General features: G+C 41.2%; 1 protein-coding gene and 1 long non-coding RNA gene across 7 annotated transcripts in view; one reads left to right on the top strand and one right to left on the bottom strand.

Annotated features, from left to right (window-relative positions):
• The window catches only part of LOC126932527 (uncharacterized), a 30,320-nt gene extending 22,100 nt beyond the window's left edge, over window positions 1–8,220 (top strand). The window contains exon 2 of the long non-coding RNA XR_007718222.1: window positions 2,719–8,220. This is a non-coding gene — a long non-coding RNA (uncharacterized LOC126932527). The remainder of the gene's footprint in view (window positions 1–2,718) is intronic.
• The window catches only part of KANSL1L (KAT8 regulatory NSL complex subunit 1 like), a 139,078-nt gene that overhangs the window by 31,359 nt on the left and 95,014 nt on the right, over window positions 1–12,705 (bottom strand). The gene's annotated exons all lie outside the window — the stretch shown is intronic.

Here is a 12,705-nt window from a genome sequence, read left to right as displayed (position 1 = left end):
AATTAAATATAAGCTCTATGAAGGTAGGAACTCTTTCTATCATGCTCACCATAATTATCTCCAATGCCTAGGCAGTGTGTGGCACACAGTAGGTACTTAATATTTCTTTACTAGAAGATAGGAGGAGGAGGGAAGGAAGAAAAGAAAGAAGGAAAGACATAATAAGTAAGCTATTCTAAATAGTTGTATATGCCTCTGCTATTGTACATGAGGGTCTGCTTCCTCAATAGGAGTCCTTCCTAAATGGAAAGACAATTAAATTTTGCATATGTCGGCTTTGCATATGTGAATGGGACTTGTCAACTTGGCAGGCTTAACCTAGTGGAATTCTGCATCTCTCAAGTCTCATTGATGTTAAGCAGATGCTAACTAACCTTATGCTCATCAATATGAAAGGACAGCATAAATGAGAGCATATTAAGAACTATAGCCATTTAAATGCAATGTGTATAATGCTTTTTATCAGGTAACTTCAAGTTTATTTGAGGGCCTGAAGGGAAGATAATGGTTCATTTTTTTTTGGTCATAGGTGAAGTATCATTTGGATTACAGTGGCTGTTTAGTCCTTCCAAACTTCTCCCGAACAATTAACATTGGGCAATAAAATAATCTCTAGTGAAAACAAACGGGCCAGACGTGGTGGCTCATGCTTGTAATCCCAGCATCCCAACTTTGGGAGGCTGAGGTGGCCAGATCATTTGAGATCAGGAGTTCAAGACCAGCCTGGCCAACATGGTGAGACCTTGTCTCTACTAAAAATACAAAAATAAGCTAGACATTGTGGCAGGCACCTGTACTCTCAGCTACTTGGGGGGACTGAGGCAGGAGAATTGCTTGAACCTGGGAGGCGAAGGCTACAGTGAGCCAAGATCACATCATTGCACTCCAGCGTGGGAAACAAACCAAGATTCATGTCAACACAAATAAACAAACAGAAAAAAAATACAAGATAATTATTTTGTAACTCAAAATAAGAAAAATTTTGAATTCTGACTCAAAACCCAAAAAGTATAATGAAAAGGTTGATCAATCACATTAAAAAAAAAACTTCTGCACAGAAAGAAAACAAAGAGAAAAGACTGTGAAAAAAAAGTCATAAAAAACAAAAGGCAAATTTCCTTAATATGTATGTATATATCAGAAAAAAATGTAATAAAATACAATTTTCCTAATATAGATAAAGAGCTCCTACAAATCAATATGAAAAAGGCAACAAATCCTCAACAGAAAAACGAGCAAACGGTATAATCAGTTTACATTATATAAATGAAAGAAAATATAATGGCTCTTGAAGAAAGAAAGAAATATATAATGGCTCTTAAACATATGCAAAGAATGGTCAATCTAACTCATATTAAAATAAATGTAAATTGAAACTAGATGGCCAGGCACGATGGCTCACACCTGTAATCCCAGCACTTTGGGAGGCCGAGGCGGGCGGATCATGAGGTCAGGAGATTGAGACCATCCTGGCTAACACAGTGAAACCCCATCTCTACCAAAAAAAAAAAAAAATACAAAAAATTAGCCAGGCATGGTGGCAGGTGCCTGTAGTCCCAGCTATTCAAGAGGCTAAGGCAGGAGAATGGCATGAACTAGGGAGGCAAAGCTTGCAGTGAGCTGAGATCGCACCACTGTACTCCAGCCTGGGCGACAGAGCAAGAGTCCGTCTCAAAAAAAAAATTGAAACTAGACTATAACACCATTTTCTACCTATTGTATTGGCAAAACCCAAAATTTTAATAATTTACTGTGTTATAAAGATGTTGGCAAACAGGCAGTCTCATGCATTCTGGTGGGAATGTAATTTGGTTCAATTCTATTGATGGCAATTTGGCAAAAAAAAAGTAAAATTTATAAATGTAAATACTCTTTGTCCCAGCAATTCAGCTTCTGGGATTCTAAGAGACATACTCACAAACATGTAGACTGAACTTCCTCAACATGATAAAGGGCATGAAAAACTCACAGTTTATATCATACTCAGTGAGGAAGACTAAAAGCTCTCCCTCTAAGATCTGGTACTGATACTCAACATTGCACTAGAAGTTCTAGCCAAAGCAATTAGGCAAGAAAAAGAAACAAAAAGAAAGGGAAGAAGGAAGGGTAGGAAAGGGGAAGAGGAGGGAAAAGGGAAAGAAAGGGAAGGGGGAAAAGAACGGAAGGGGGAAAGGAAGGGAAATGGGAAAGGGAAAGACAAAAAGGAGAAAGACAAAGAAGAAAGAAAGAAAATACTCCCTATTTGTAGATGACATGTTCCTAGATATAGAAAACCCTGAAGAACAAACAAGGTTACTACAGTTATTAAATGAATTCAGAAAAATTGCAGAGTACAAAATCAGTACATAAAAATCAGCTGTGTTTCTTTTCTGTATATCAGTAATATGGTTTGGCTGTGTCTCCACTCAAATCTCATCTTGAATTGTAGTTCCCATAATCCCCACATGTCATGGGAGGGACCCAGTGGGAGGTTATTGAATCATAGGGGTGTTTACCCCCATGCTGCTGTTCTTGTGATAGGGAGTTCTCATGAGATGGTTTTATAAGGAGCTTTCTCCCCTTTGCTCGGTGCTTCTTCCTGCCACCATGTGAAGAAGTACATGTTTGCTTCCCCTTCTTCCATGAATGTAAGTTTCCTGAAGCCTCCCCATCCATGCTGAACTGTGAGTCAAACCTCTTTCCTTTTTAAAAAACCCAGTCTTGGATATGTCCTTACAGCAGGGTGAGAACGGACTAACACAGTAAATTGGTACTGCAAAGAGTGAGGTGCTGCTATCAGGATACTGGAAAATGTGGAAGCGACTTTGGAACTGGGTAACAGAACAGACTGGAACAGTTTAGAGGGCCCAGAAGAGAACAGAAAAATGTGGATAAGTTTGGAACTTCCTAGAGGCTTGGAGGCTCACAAGACAGGTACATGTGGGAAAGTCTGGAACTTCCCAGAGAATTGCTGAATGGCTTTCATGAAAATGAGGATAGAGATATGGACAGTGAAGTCCAGGCTGAGGTGATCTCAGATGGAGATGAGGAACTTGTTGGGAACTGGAATAAAGGTGATTCTTGCCCTGTGTTAGAAAAGAGATTGGCAGCATTTTACCCCTGCCCTAGAGATCTGTGGAACTTTGAACTTGAGAAAGATGATTTCGAGTATCTGGTGGAAAAAATTTCTAAGTGGCAAAGCATTCAAGAGGAAATGGAGCATAAACGTTTGGAAAATTTGCAGCCTGACAATGCAGTAGAAAAGAACAACCCATTTACCAGAAAGAAATTAAAGCCTGCTGCTGAAATTTGCATAAGTAACAAGCAACAGAATGTTAATCACCAAGACAATCGGGAAAATGTTTCCACGGCATGTCAGCAACATTTACGGCGGCCCCTCCCATCACAGGCCTGGAGACTAGGAGGAAAAATGGTTTTGTGGGCTGGGCCCAGGGTCCCCCTGCTCAGTGCAGCCTTGGGACATGGTGCCTGCATCCCAGCTGCTTCAGTTCCAGCCATGGCTAAAAGGAGCCAAGGTGCAGCTCAGGCCATTACTTCAGAAGGTGCAAGCCCCAAGCCTTGGCAGCTTACATGTGGTGGTGAACCTGTGCAGAAGTCAAGAACTGAGGTTTGGGAACCTTCACCTAGCCATTGCACACAGCCTCTCTTAGCTAATTTCTGTTCCTCCATTCTCCACCCACTGCAAATGGTACTGTCCAAGGAACCAAATTAATCTTTCAAAAGTAATACTTTTATCATTTCACTCCTCCACACCAAAACCATCACTGATTCCCTGATGTTGTGCCAATCATTGAATCATTATCATCATCAACATCATTCACATTTGATGAGGATTTATATGCCAGGCACTGAGTAAATAAATTTTTTTTTTTTTTTTTTTTGAGACAGTCTTGCTGTGTCACCCAGGCTGGAGTGCACTGGTGCAATCTCAGTTCACTGCAGTCTCTGCATCCCTGGTTCAAGCAATTCTTGTGTCTCAGCCTCCTAAGTAGCTGGGATTACAGGCACGCGCCACCACGTCCAGCTAATTTTTATATTTTTAGTAGAGACAGAGTTTCACCATGTTGGCCAGGCTGGTCTCGAACTCCTAACCTCAAGTGATCTGCCTGCCTCAGCCTCCCAAAGCTTGGATTACAGGCATGAGCCATCATGCCAGGCCTGAGCTAAGTATCTTTCAAATGTATTTTCTTATTTAATATCAACACACCTCTAGAAAGTAGCCTTTTTTTTCTTTTCTTCATTGCTGATTCAGCGAGTTGTCCTTGTGTCCCAAAGCAGAGGCCAAGGCAAAGATTGTTTAATATTAAGGTCACAAATTTCTTCCATCCCTGTGTGTATGCCCTTATTTCTCCATCCCTTTGAATCTAGGCTGACCAAGTCACTTGCTTTGTCCTACAGAATGCAGTGAAAATTATGTTGTTTAAGATCTGTTGGGCTGGGTGTGGTATTTCACACCTGTAATCCCAGTATTCTGTGAGGCCAAGGTGGCCAGATCACTTGAGGCCAGGAATTCAAGACCAGCCTGGCCAACATGGTGAAATCACATCTCTACTAAAAATACAAAAATTAGCTGGGGATGGTGGCACCCGCCTGCAATCCCAGCTACTCGAGAGGCTGAGGCATGAGAATCACTTGAACCCTGGAGGCAGAGGTTGCAGTGAGCCGAGATCGCTGACACTGCACTCCAGCCTCGGAGAGAAAGTGAGAGTCTTTCTCAAAAAAACAAACAAAAGGGCTGGGCGCTATGGCTCACGCCTGTAGTCCCAGCACTTTGGGAGGCCGAGACAGGCGGATCACGAGGTCAGGAGATTGAGACCATCCCGGCTAACGCAGTGAATCCCTGTCTCTACTAAAAATACAAAAAAATTAGCCAGACGTGGTGGCAGGCACCTGTAGTCCCAGCTACTCGGGAGGCTGAGGCAGGAGAATGGCATGAACCCAGGAGGTGGAGCTTGCAGTGAGCTGAGACCACGCCACTGCACTCCAGCCTAGGTGACAGAGCAAGACTCTGTCTCAAAAAAAAAAAAAAAGATCTGGAGCCTAGGCTTCAAGAGGCATGTAACTTCCTCCTGTCATATTGGAGCACTGTCCTGAGGTGCCATGGAAGGAAGCCATTCTAGCTAATGCAGCATGAGAGGCCACAACGAGAACTGAGTTGCCCCAACCAACAGCCAGCACCACCTGCCAGAAAAGCAAGTGAGTCCCACTTCCTCCAGCACAGCTGGCCCTCCAACTGAATGTAGCCATATGAAGGTAGCCCTATTTTTATGGATGAGGAAAACAAAGTAGTAAGTAATTTGCACAGTACTGCACACTATTAAAAAGTAGAACAAGGACTACAATCCAGTGTGTCTTCTAGAACTTATGTATGAAACCACCAAAATGTGCTGCTTCCCTACAAAAAATAACTTTTAGACTCTTTTTAATTTGGTACCTTTCAAATTTATCTACAATTATATAAAGCATATTTTCTCACAGAAATATGTTACATGCTATAAATTTGTATCTCCAAGTCAACCCATAGAAGTCCCTGGAGTACAGAATTGTCACAGCAAGGTAAGGAAATCCTCAACTAAGATAATTCCCATTTTCTAAAGCAGATGCTGCAGTAGGTGTGGCACCAAAGAAAGAGTTGCCTTCCCAGCAGCATAAAAATACTACTTAAGTAACTTTTTTTTTTTTTTTTTTGGGGGGGATAGCTAGAGTGCAATGGCATGATCTCGGCTGATTGCAACCTCCACTTCCTGGGTTCAAGCGATTCTCCTGCCTCAGCCTCCCGAATAGCTGGGATTACAGGCGCGTGTCACCATGCGTGGCTAATTTTTTGTATTTTTAGTAGAAACGGGGTTTCACCAAGTTAGCCAGGTTGGTCTCGAATTCCTGACCTCAGGTGATCCACCCACCTCAGCCTCCCAAAATGCTAGGATTACAGGCGTGAGCTATCATGCCCAGCTTCCAGTAAGAATTTAAATTTCTATGAGATGATATCTTATTTTTCTTTAAAATCTTCTATTATTTGTTCAAAAAAGTGGCCTGCATTCACATAAAGTTTACAAACCTAATCATTCACATCTTAAAAAGGAAATGAAACTTTCAAATGAAATTATTATATATACCTTAATTCATACCACTGGATTATCTTATTAAACCACTCAGCATTATGATTTGAGAATCTATGAAATAACAATGATGATACAGACTACAAACACTACTTCTGCAAATCTGCCATAGGAGACAGATAAAAGATCACAGATGAACAAATTAAAATAGGAATAGTTCTGCCTTATTTCATAAAGGTTATAATATTCATTAATTTTACTTCAATTTATACATGTTAGGTCACTACAGCTGTTTTCATAAATATGAAATGGCTTGTGAATTACATGCTAAAATTCATAAAAAATGAAAAGATTATCCTGCTCAAAATAGTTTCCCACCCAACATTCCATAATCTAATAATGTGACCATTTTGAATTGAATTTACTATTTCTGCAAGACCAGCGTCTCGATATGCAAATAGCATTCTTCAGAGTAACAGTATCATTGGTAAACAGCTTACCAGAGATTAGCAGGTCAACTAGTGACAAAACAGTCCAGTTATATTTGTACAGAAATAAGAGGAAAAGAAAAGAGTTGGGTAATCTGAAGAATACCATGAGCAAACAGGAAGCATACATAACATCACTAGATACCAGAGGGGTGGGAACCCCATGAGGGGGATAATAAAAGATAAGTGAGTGAGTGTCCTGCAAATAAAGTTTCATTTATTTAAAACTTCCTTCCAGGTCATGTTTCTGATATTTACATCACATCAATTTATTTATTATTGCTCAAGGGCTGCAAGTATTAATAGAGAAGAAGTAATCGCCACTGCTACTCCCCACCCCCAGTATGGAGGAAGGTGATTGGGAGCATGACCAAATAAAACTCTGAGCTTTTCCCTACTTTCAACCAACTATCTCTACTTTTATTAATTTCATATAAAATAACCTCTGATCAAAGTGACTGAATACACTTCTTGACCTATCCTTGCTCAAACATTCAGGTTTATTAACTAAAATCTTATAATACAGTAAGTAGACTGCCCTAACTCAAAATATAATTATTGTAACTGTTAGCTTCCTATATAAACAATTTGTATGTCCAATCACCTACAACCTGCTTCTATAGAAACTGTATTAGGAATTCTAACTTTGGATGCCAGAGGCCTGTGTTCACTTTTCCCAGTGGGAAAGAGAACTTCCTTTGCCAGGAGTTAATCAGGGTGCCTTCTGTTATCTACGGCTGAGACATCAACAGTATAGGGCCTAAGGTTGCATGGTAACTGGGTATAAATACTATCAAGAAGGAGCTGAAGAAGCATATTATGATCAGATAAACATTTTTAAATTATTAATTGCAAGTGAAATTTTAAAGAATGCTATTAGCTACATTTATATTTTAAGAATTATATTAGAGTATTATTCTGAAGAACATGTTCACATCTAGCTATGCCTACCAGTGTATTTTCTGGATCTAAAGATACATCTATATTTTAGGTAGATAAAGCAACATTATCAAACACAAAAAAAGCATAGATTCTCCAAGCATAAACTAAAGTGTACCAGTAATGAATAAACTGGCTTAGACACCAAAGATGTGATTCTCTTAGAATAAGAGAGCCAAACATTCTTAAACAGCCTTAGAAACTATGTGACATTTTAACAATTGATTATATGGGCTAGTCATAGAAAGAAACAGTCTGAAAAACTCATAAAAGATTCAAATCAGATGTAGAAATCAAGCTTATGAAACAAGTAGTGTTAAGATTCGGCATTAACACTTAAGAGAAAACTACCACATTTGTATGCATATTCATTTAAATAGCGCTAAATATGTGTATCTTCTCATTCCACTTTATACTTCAGTTTCTCTAAGTAAAATGGGGTATGAATATCAAATTAAAAATATATTTAAAGCATTTAGAAGTTGATATGGTTTAGTTGTGTCCCCACCCAAATCTCATCTTGAATTCCCATGTGTTGTGGGAGGGACTGGGGAGAGGTAATCGAATCACGTGGGTGGGTCTTTCCTATGCTGTTTTTGTGATAGTGAATAAGTCTCATGAGATCTGATGGTTTTAAAAAGAGAAGATACCCTGTACAAGCTGTCTTCTCTTGTCTGCCACCATGTGAGATATGCCTTTCACCTTGTGCCGTGATTGAGAGGCATCACCAGCCACGTGGAACCGTAACTCTATTAAGTCTCTTTTCCTCCCAGTCTCGGGTATGTTTTTATCAGCAGCATGAAAATGGACTAATACAGTAAATTGGCACCAACAGAGTGGAGTGCTGCTGAGAAGATACCCAAAAATGTGGAAGCAACTTTGGAACTGGGAGACTGGAACAGCTTGGAAGGCTCAGAAAACAGAAAAATGTGGGGAAGTTTGGAACTCCCTAGAGATTTGTTGAATGACTTTGACCAAAATACTAATAATGATATGGACAATGAAATCCAGGCTTAGGTAGTCTCAGATGGAGATAAGGAACTTGTTGGGAACTGGAGCAAAGGTGACTCATTATGTTTTAGTAAAGAGACTGGTGGCATTTTGTCCCTGCCCTAGAGATCTGTAGAACTTTGAACTTGAGAGAGATGATTTAGGGTATCTGGCGGAAGAAATTTCTAAGCAGCAAAGCATTCAAGAGGTGACTTGGGTGCTGTTAAAGGCATTCAGTTTTAAAAGGGAAACAGCAAAAAAGTTTGGAAACTTTGCAGCCTGACAATACAATAGAAAAATCCTGTTTTCTGAGGAGAAATTCAAGCTGGCTGCAGAAAGATGAATAAGTAATGAGGGGCCAAATGTTAATTCCCAAGACAATGGGGAAGATGTTTCCACTGCATGTCAGAGGTCTTCATAGCAGCCCCTCCCATCACAGGCTAGGAAGAAAAAGTGATTTTATGGGCTGGGCCCATGGTCGCTGTGCTGTGTGCAGCCTAGGAACTTGGTGCCCTGTGTCCCAGCTGCCAGCCATAGCTGAAAGGGGTCAATGTAGAGCTCAGGCTGTGGCTTCAGAGGGTGCAAGCCCAAACCTTGGCAGTTTCCACGTGGTGTTGAGCCTGCAAGTGCACAGAAGTAAAGAGGTTTGGGACCTCTGTCTAGATTTCAGAAGATGTATGGAAACACCTAGATATCCAGGCAGAAATTTGCTGCAGTAGTGGGGTGCTCATGGAGAACCTCTGCTAGGGGAGTGCAGAAGGGAAATGTGGGGTCAGAGCCCCCATAAACAGCCCCTACTGGGGCACCATCTAGTGGAGCTGTGAGAAGATTGCCACTCTCATTCAAACTCCAGAATGGTAATCTACAGACAGCTTGTACTGTGTACCTGGAAAAGCCACAGACACTCAATGCCAGACTGTGAAAGCAGCCAGGAGGGGGCTATACTCTGCAAAGCCACAGGAGTCCACGGCCACGGGAGCCCACCTCTTGCATCAGTGTGACCTAGGTGTGAGACATGGAGTCATAGAGATCATTTTGGAGCTTTGACTGCCCTGCTGGAATTTGGACTTGTATGGGGCCTGTAGCCCCCTTGTTTTGGGCCAATTTCTCCGATTTGGAATGGCCATATTTACCCAATTACTGTACCCTCATTGTATCTAGGAAGTAACCAACCTGCTTTTGATTTTACAGGCTCACAGGCGAAAGGGACTTGCCTTATTTCGAATGAGACTTTGGACTGTGGACTTCTGAGTTAATGCTGAAATGAGTTAAGACTCTGGGAGTGTTGGGAAGGCATGATTGATTTTGAAATGTGAGGACATGAGATTTGGGAGGGATCGGGGTGGAATGATATGGTTTGGCTGTGTCCTCACTCAAATCTCATCTTGAATTCCCACATGTTGTGGGAGGGATCAGTGGGAGGTAATTGAATCATGCGGGCAAGGCTTTCCCTTGCTGTTCTTGTGATAGTGAGTAAGTCTCACAAGATCTGATAGTTTTAAAAAGAGGAGTTCCCCTGCACAAGTTCTCTCTCTCTTTGCCTACTGCCATCTATGTAAGACATGACTTGCTCCTCCTTGCCTTCCACCATGATTGCAAAGTGTCCCCAGCCATGTAGAATTGTAAGTCCATTAAATCCTTTTTCCTGTATAAATTACCGAGTTTCAGGGATGTCTTTATCAGTGGCATGAATATGGACTAATACAGAAATTAAAATGATGCCTGACACATACTTGCTTAATGAATATTAGCTATTATTATTTGACATTATCATTAGTGTTGTAAAATGAGCAAAGTCAAGTAAAAAAATGCATAACAATTTATGCTTTTTATTAATCCTGTCTAGCAAAGGGATAATAACCTCTGCAAATAATTATTCTAAATAATTATGCCTATCAGTATACCTCTATCCCTTCCATCTTATTGCTCTAGTAGAAAAATTAGGCTGGGGCAGTGGCTCATGCCTGTAATCCTAGCACTTTGGGAGGCTAATGCAGGAGGATCATTTTTTGAGCCCAGGAGTTCCAGAGAAGCCTGGGCAACATAGAAATACCTTGTCTCTACAAAAAATTAAAAATTAGCTGGGTGTGGTAATACATGCTTGTACCAGCTACTTGGGAGGCTGAGGTGGGAGGACTGCTTAAGCCTGGGAGGTCAAGGCTGCAGTGAGCTATGATCGTACCACTATACTCCAGGCTATGTGACAGAGTGAGACCTCATCCCTCCCCCACCAAAAATAATAATAATAAAAAAAATTAGTGTAACACTTCCTTACAAAAATGTGGAGTATAGAAGGAGTACATTATGAACTCATAGAGTTAGCTAAGGTTTCTAGGCAGAATGTGCAAAGGGCCAGATGGTTTCGTTTACTTGCCTATGATAAAGTATGCATGGTGCAGAATGATCTTAAAAAGAAGCTGTTAGGCCAAGCATGGTGGCTTATGCCTATAATCCCAGCACTTCGGGTAGGTGGATCACTTGACGTTAGGAGTCCAAGACCAGCCTGGCCAACATGGTGAAACCCCGTCTCTACTAAAAATACAAAAATTAGCCCGGCGTGGTGGTGGTGCCTGTAATCCTAGCTACTGGGGAGGCTGAGGCAGGAAAAACACTTGACCTGGAAGGTGGAGGTTGCAGTGAGCCAAGATCGCACACCACTGTACGCCAGCCTGGATGACAGAGCATGATTCTGTCCCCCCAAAAAAAAAGAAAAGAAAAAAGCATCTGTTACATTTTCAAGCAGAAGTTAGAGAAAATAGAGCCAGTACTTTCCAGTTAAAAAATATTACTTCTCATTTCCAGCTACTCCACACACTAAAAGGTTCTCACAGTTAGATACGGTAACAGTAGAAGACCAAATCCAGGGAACTGCCAGTAAAACTGTGGCCTCAGTGTCAAGATGTAAGGATGAGACTGTAAGACCCTTTATTAACACCTCAGAAAGGTTTGCCTGCCTCTCAATTGAGGTGCCTGGACATGATTTTTTTTTTTTTTTTTTTGATACAGAGTTTTGCTCTGTCATCCAGGCTAGAGTGCAGTGGCACGATCTCGGCTCACAGCTGTTGCAGGAAGTCAGGGACCCTGAATAGAGGGACTGGCTGAAGCCAAGGCAAAATAACATAAATTGTGAAGATTTCATGGACATTTATTAGTTCCCCAAATTAATACTTTTAAAATTTCTTATACCTGTCTTTACTGCAATCTCTGAACATAAATTGTGAAGATTTCATGGACACTTATCACTTCCCCAATCAATACCCTTGTGATTTCCTATGCCTCTCTTTACTTTAATCTGAATCCCATCATCTTCGTAAGCTGAGGAGGATGTATGTCACCTCAGGACCCTGTGATGATTGTGTTAACTGCATAAATTGTTTGTAGAGCAGGTGTGCTTGAACAATATGAAATCTGGGCACCTTGAAAAAAGAACAGGATAACAGCAATGTTCAGGGAACAAGGGAGATGACCTTCAACTCTGACTGCCACTGAGCCGGGTGGAACAGAGCCATATTTCTCTTCTTTCAAAAGCAAATAGGAGAAATATCACTGAATTCTTTTTCTCAGCAAGGAACATCCCTAAGAAAGAATGCATCCCTGAGGGTAGGCATCTAAAATGGCTTCTTTGGGGGCAGCTGTCTTTTATGGTCGAAGACAAAGGGATGAAATAAGCCCCGGTCTCCTGTAGCGTTCCCAGGCTTATTAGGATGAGGACCTAATAAATTTTGGTCAGACCGGTTGTCTGCTCTCAAACCCTGTCCCCTGATGTTATCAATGACAATGTGTGCCTGAAACTTCATTAGCAATTTTAATTTCACCCCGTCCTGTGATCTCGCCCTGCCTCCATTTGCTTTGTGATATTTTATTACCTCGTGAAGTATGTGATCTCTGTGACCCACACCCTATTCATACACTCCCTCCCCTTTTGAAAATCGCTAATAAAAACTTGCTGGTTTTACGGCTCAGGGAGATCATGGAACCTGCTGACATGTGTTGTCTCCCCCAGACACCCATCTTTAAAATTGCTCTCTTTTGCACTCTTTCCCTTTATTTCTCAGACCAGCTGACACTTAGGGAAAGAGAAAAGAACACACGTTGAATATTGGGGATGGGGTTCTCCCGATAACTGCAACCTCTGCCTCCCAGGCTCAAGGGATTCTCCTGCCTCAGTCTCCCAAGTAGCTGGGATTACAGGCATGCACCCACCACACCTGGCTAATTTTTGTATTTTT

Source organism: Macaca thibetana, chromosome 12 (assembly GCF_024542745.1).
Source record: "Macaca thibetana thibetana isolate TM-01 chromosome 12, ASM2454274v1, whole genome shotgun sequence".
In the NCBI taxonomy this organism is placed as follows: domain Eukaryota; kingdom Metazoa; phylum Chordata; class Mammalia; order Primates; family Cercopithecidae; genus Macaca; species Macaca thibetana.
The sequence above is the reverse complement of the archived record's forward strand: the minus strand, read 5'-3'. Positions and strand labels throughout refer to the sequence as shown.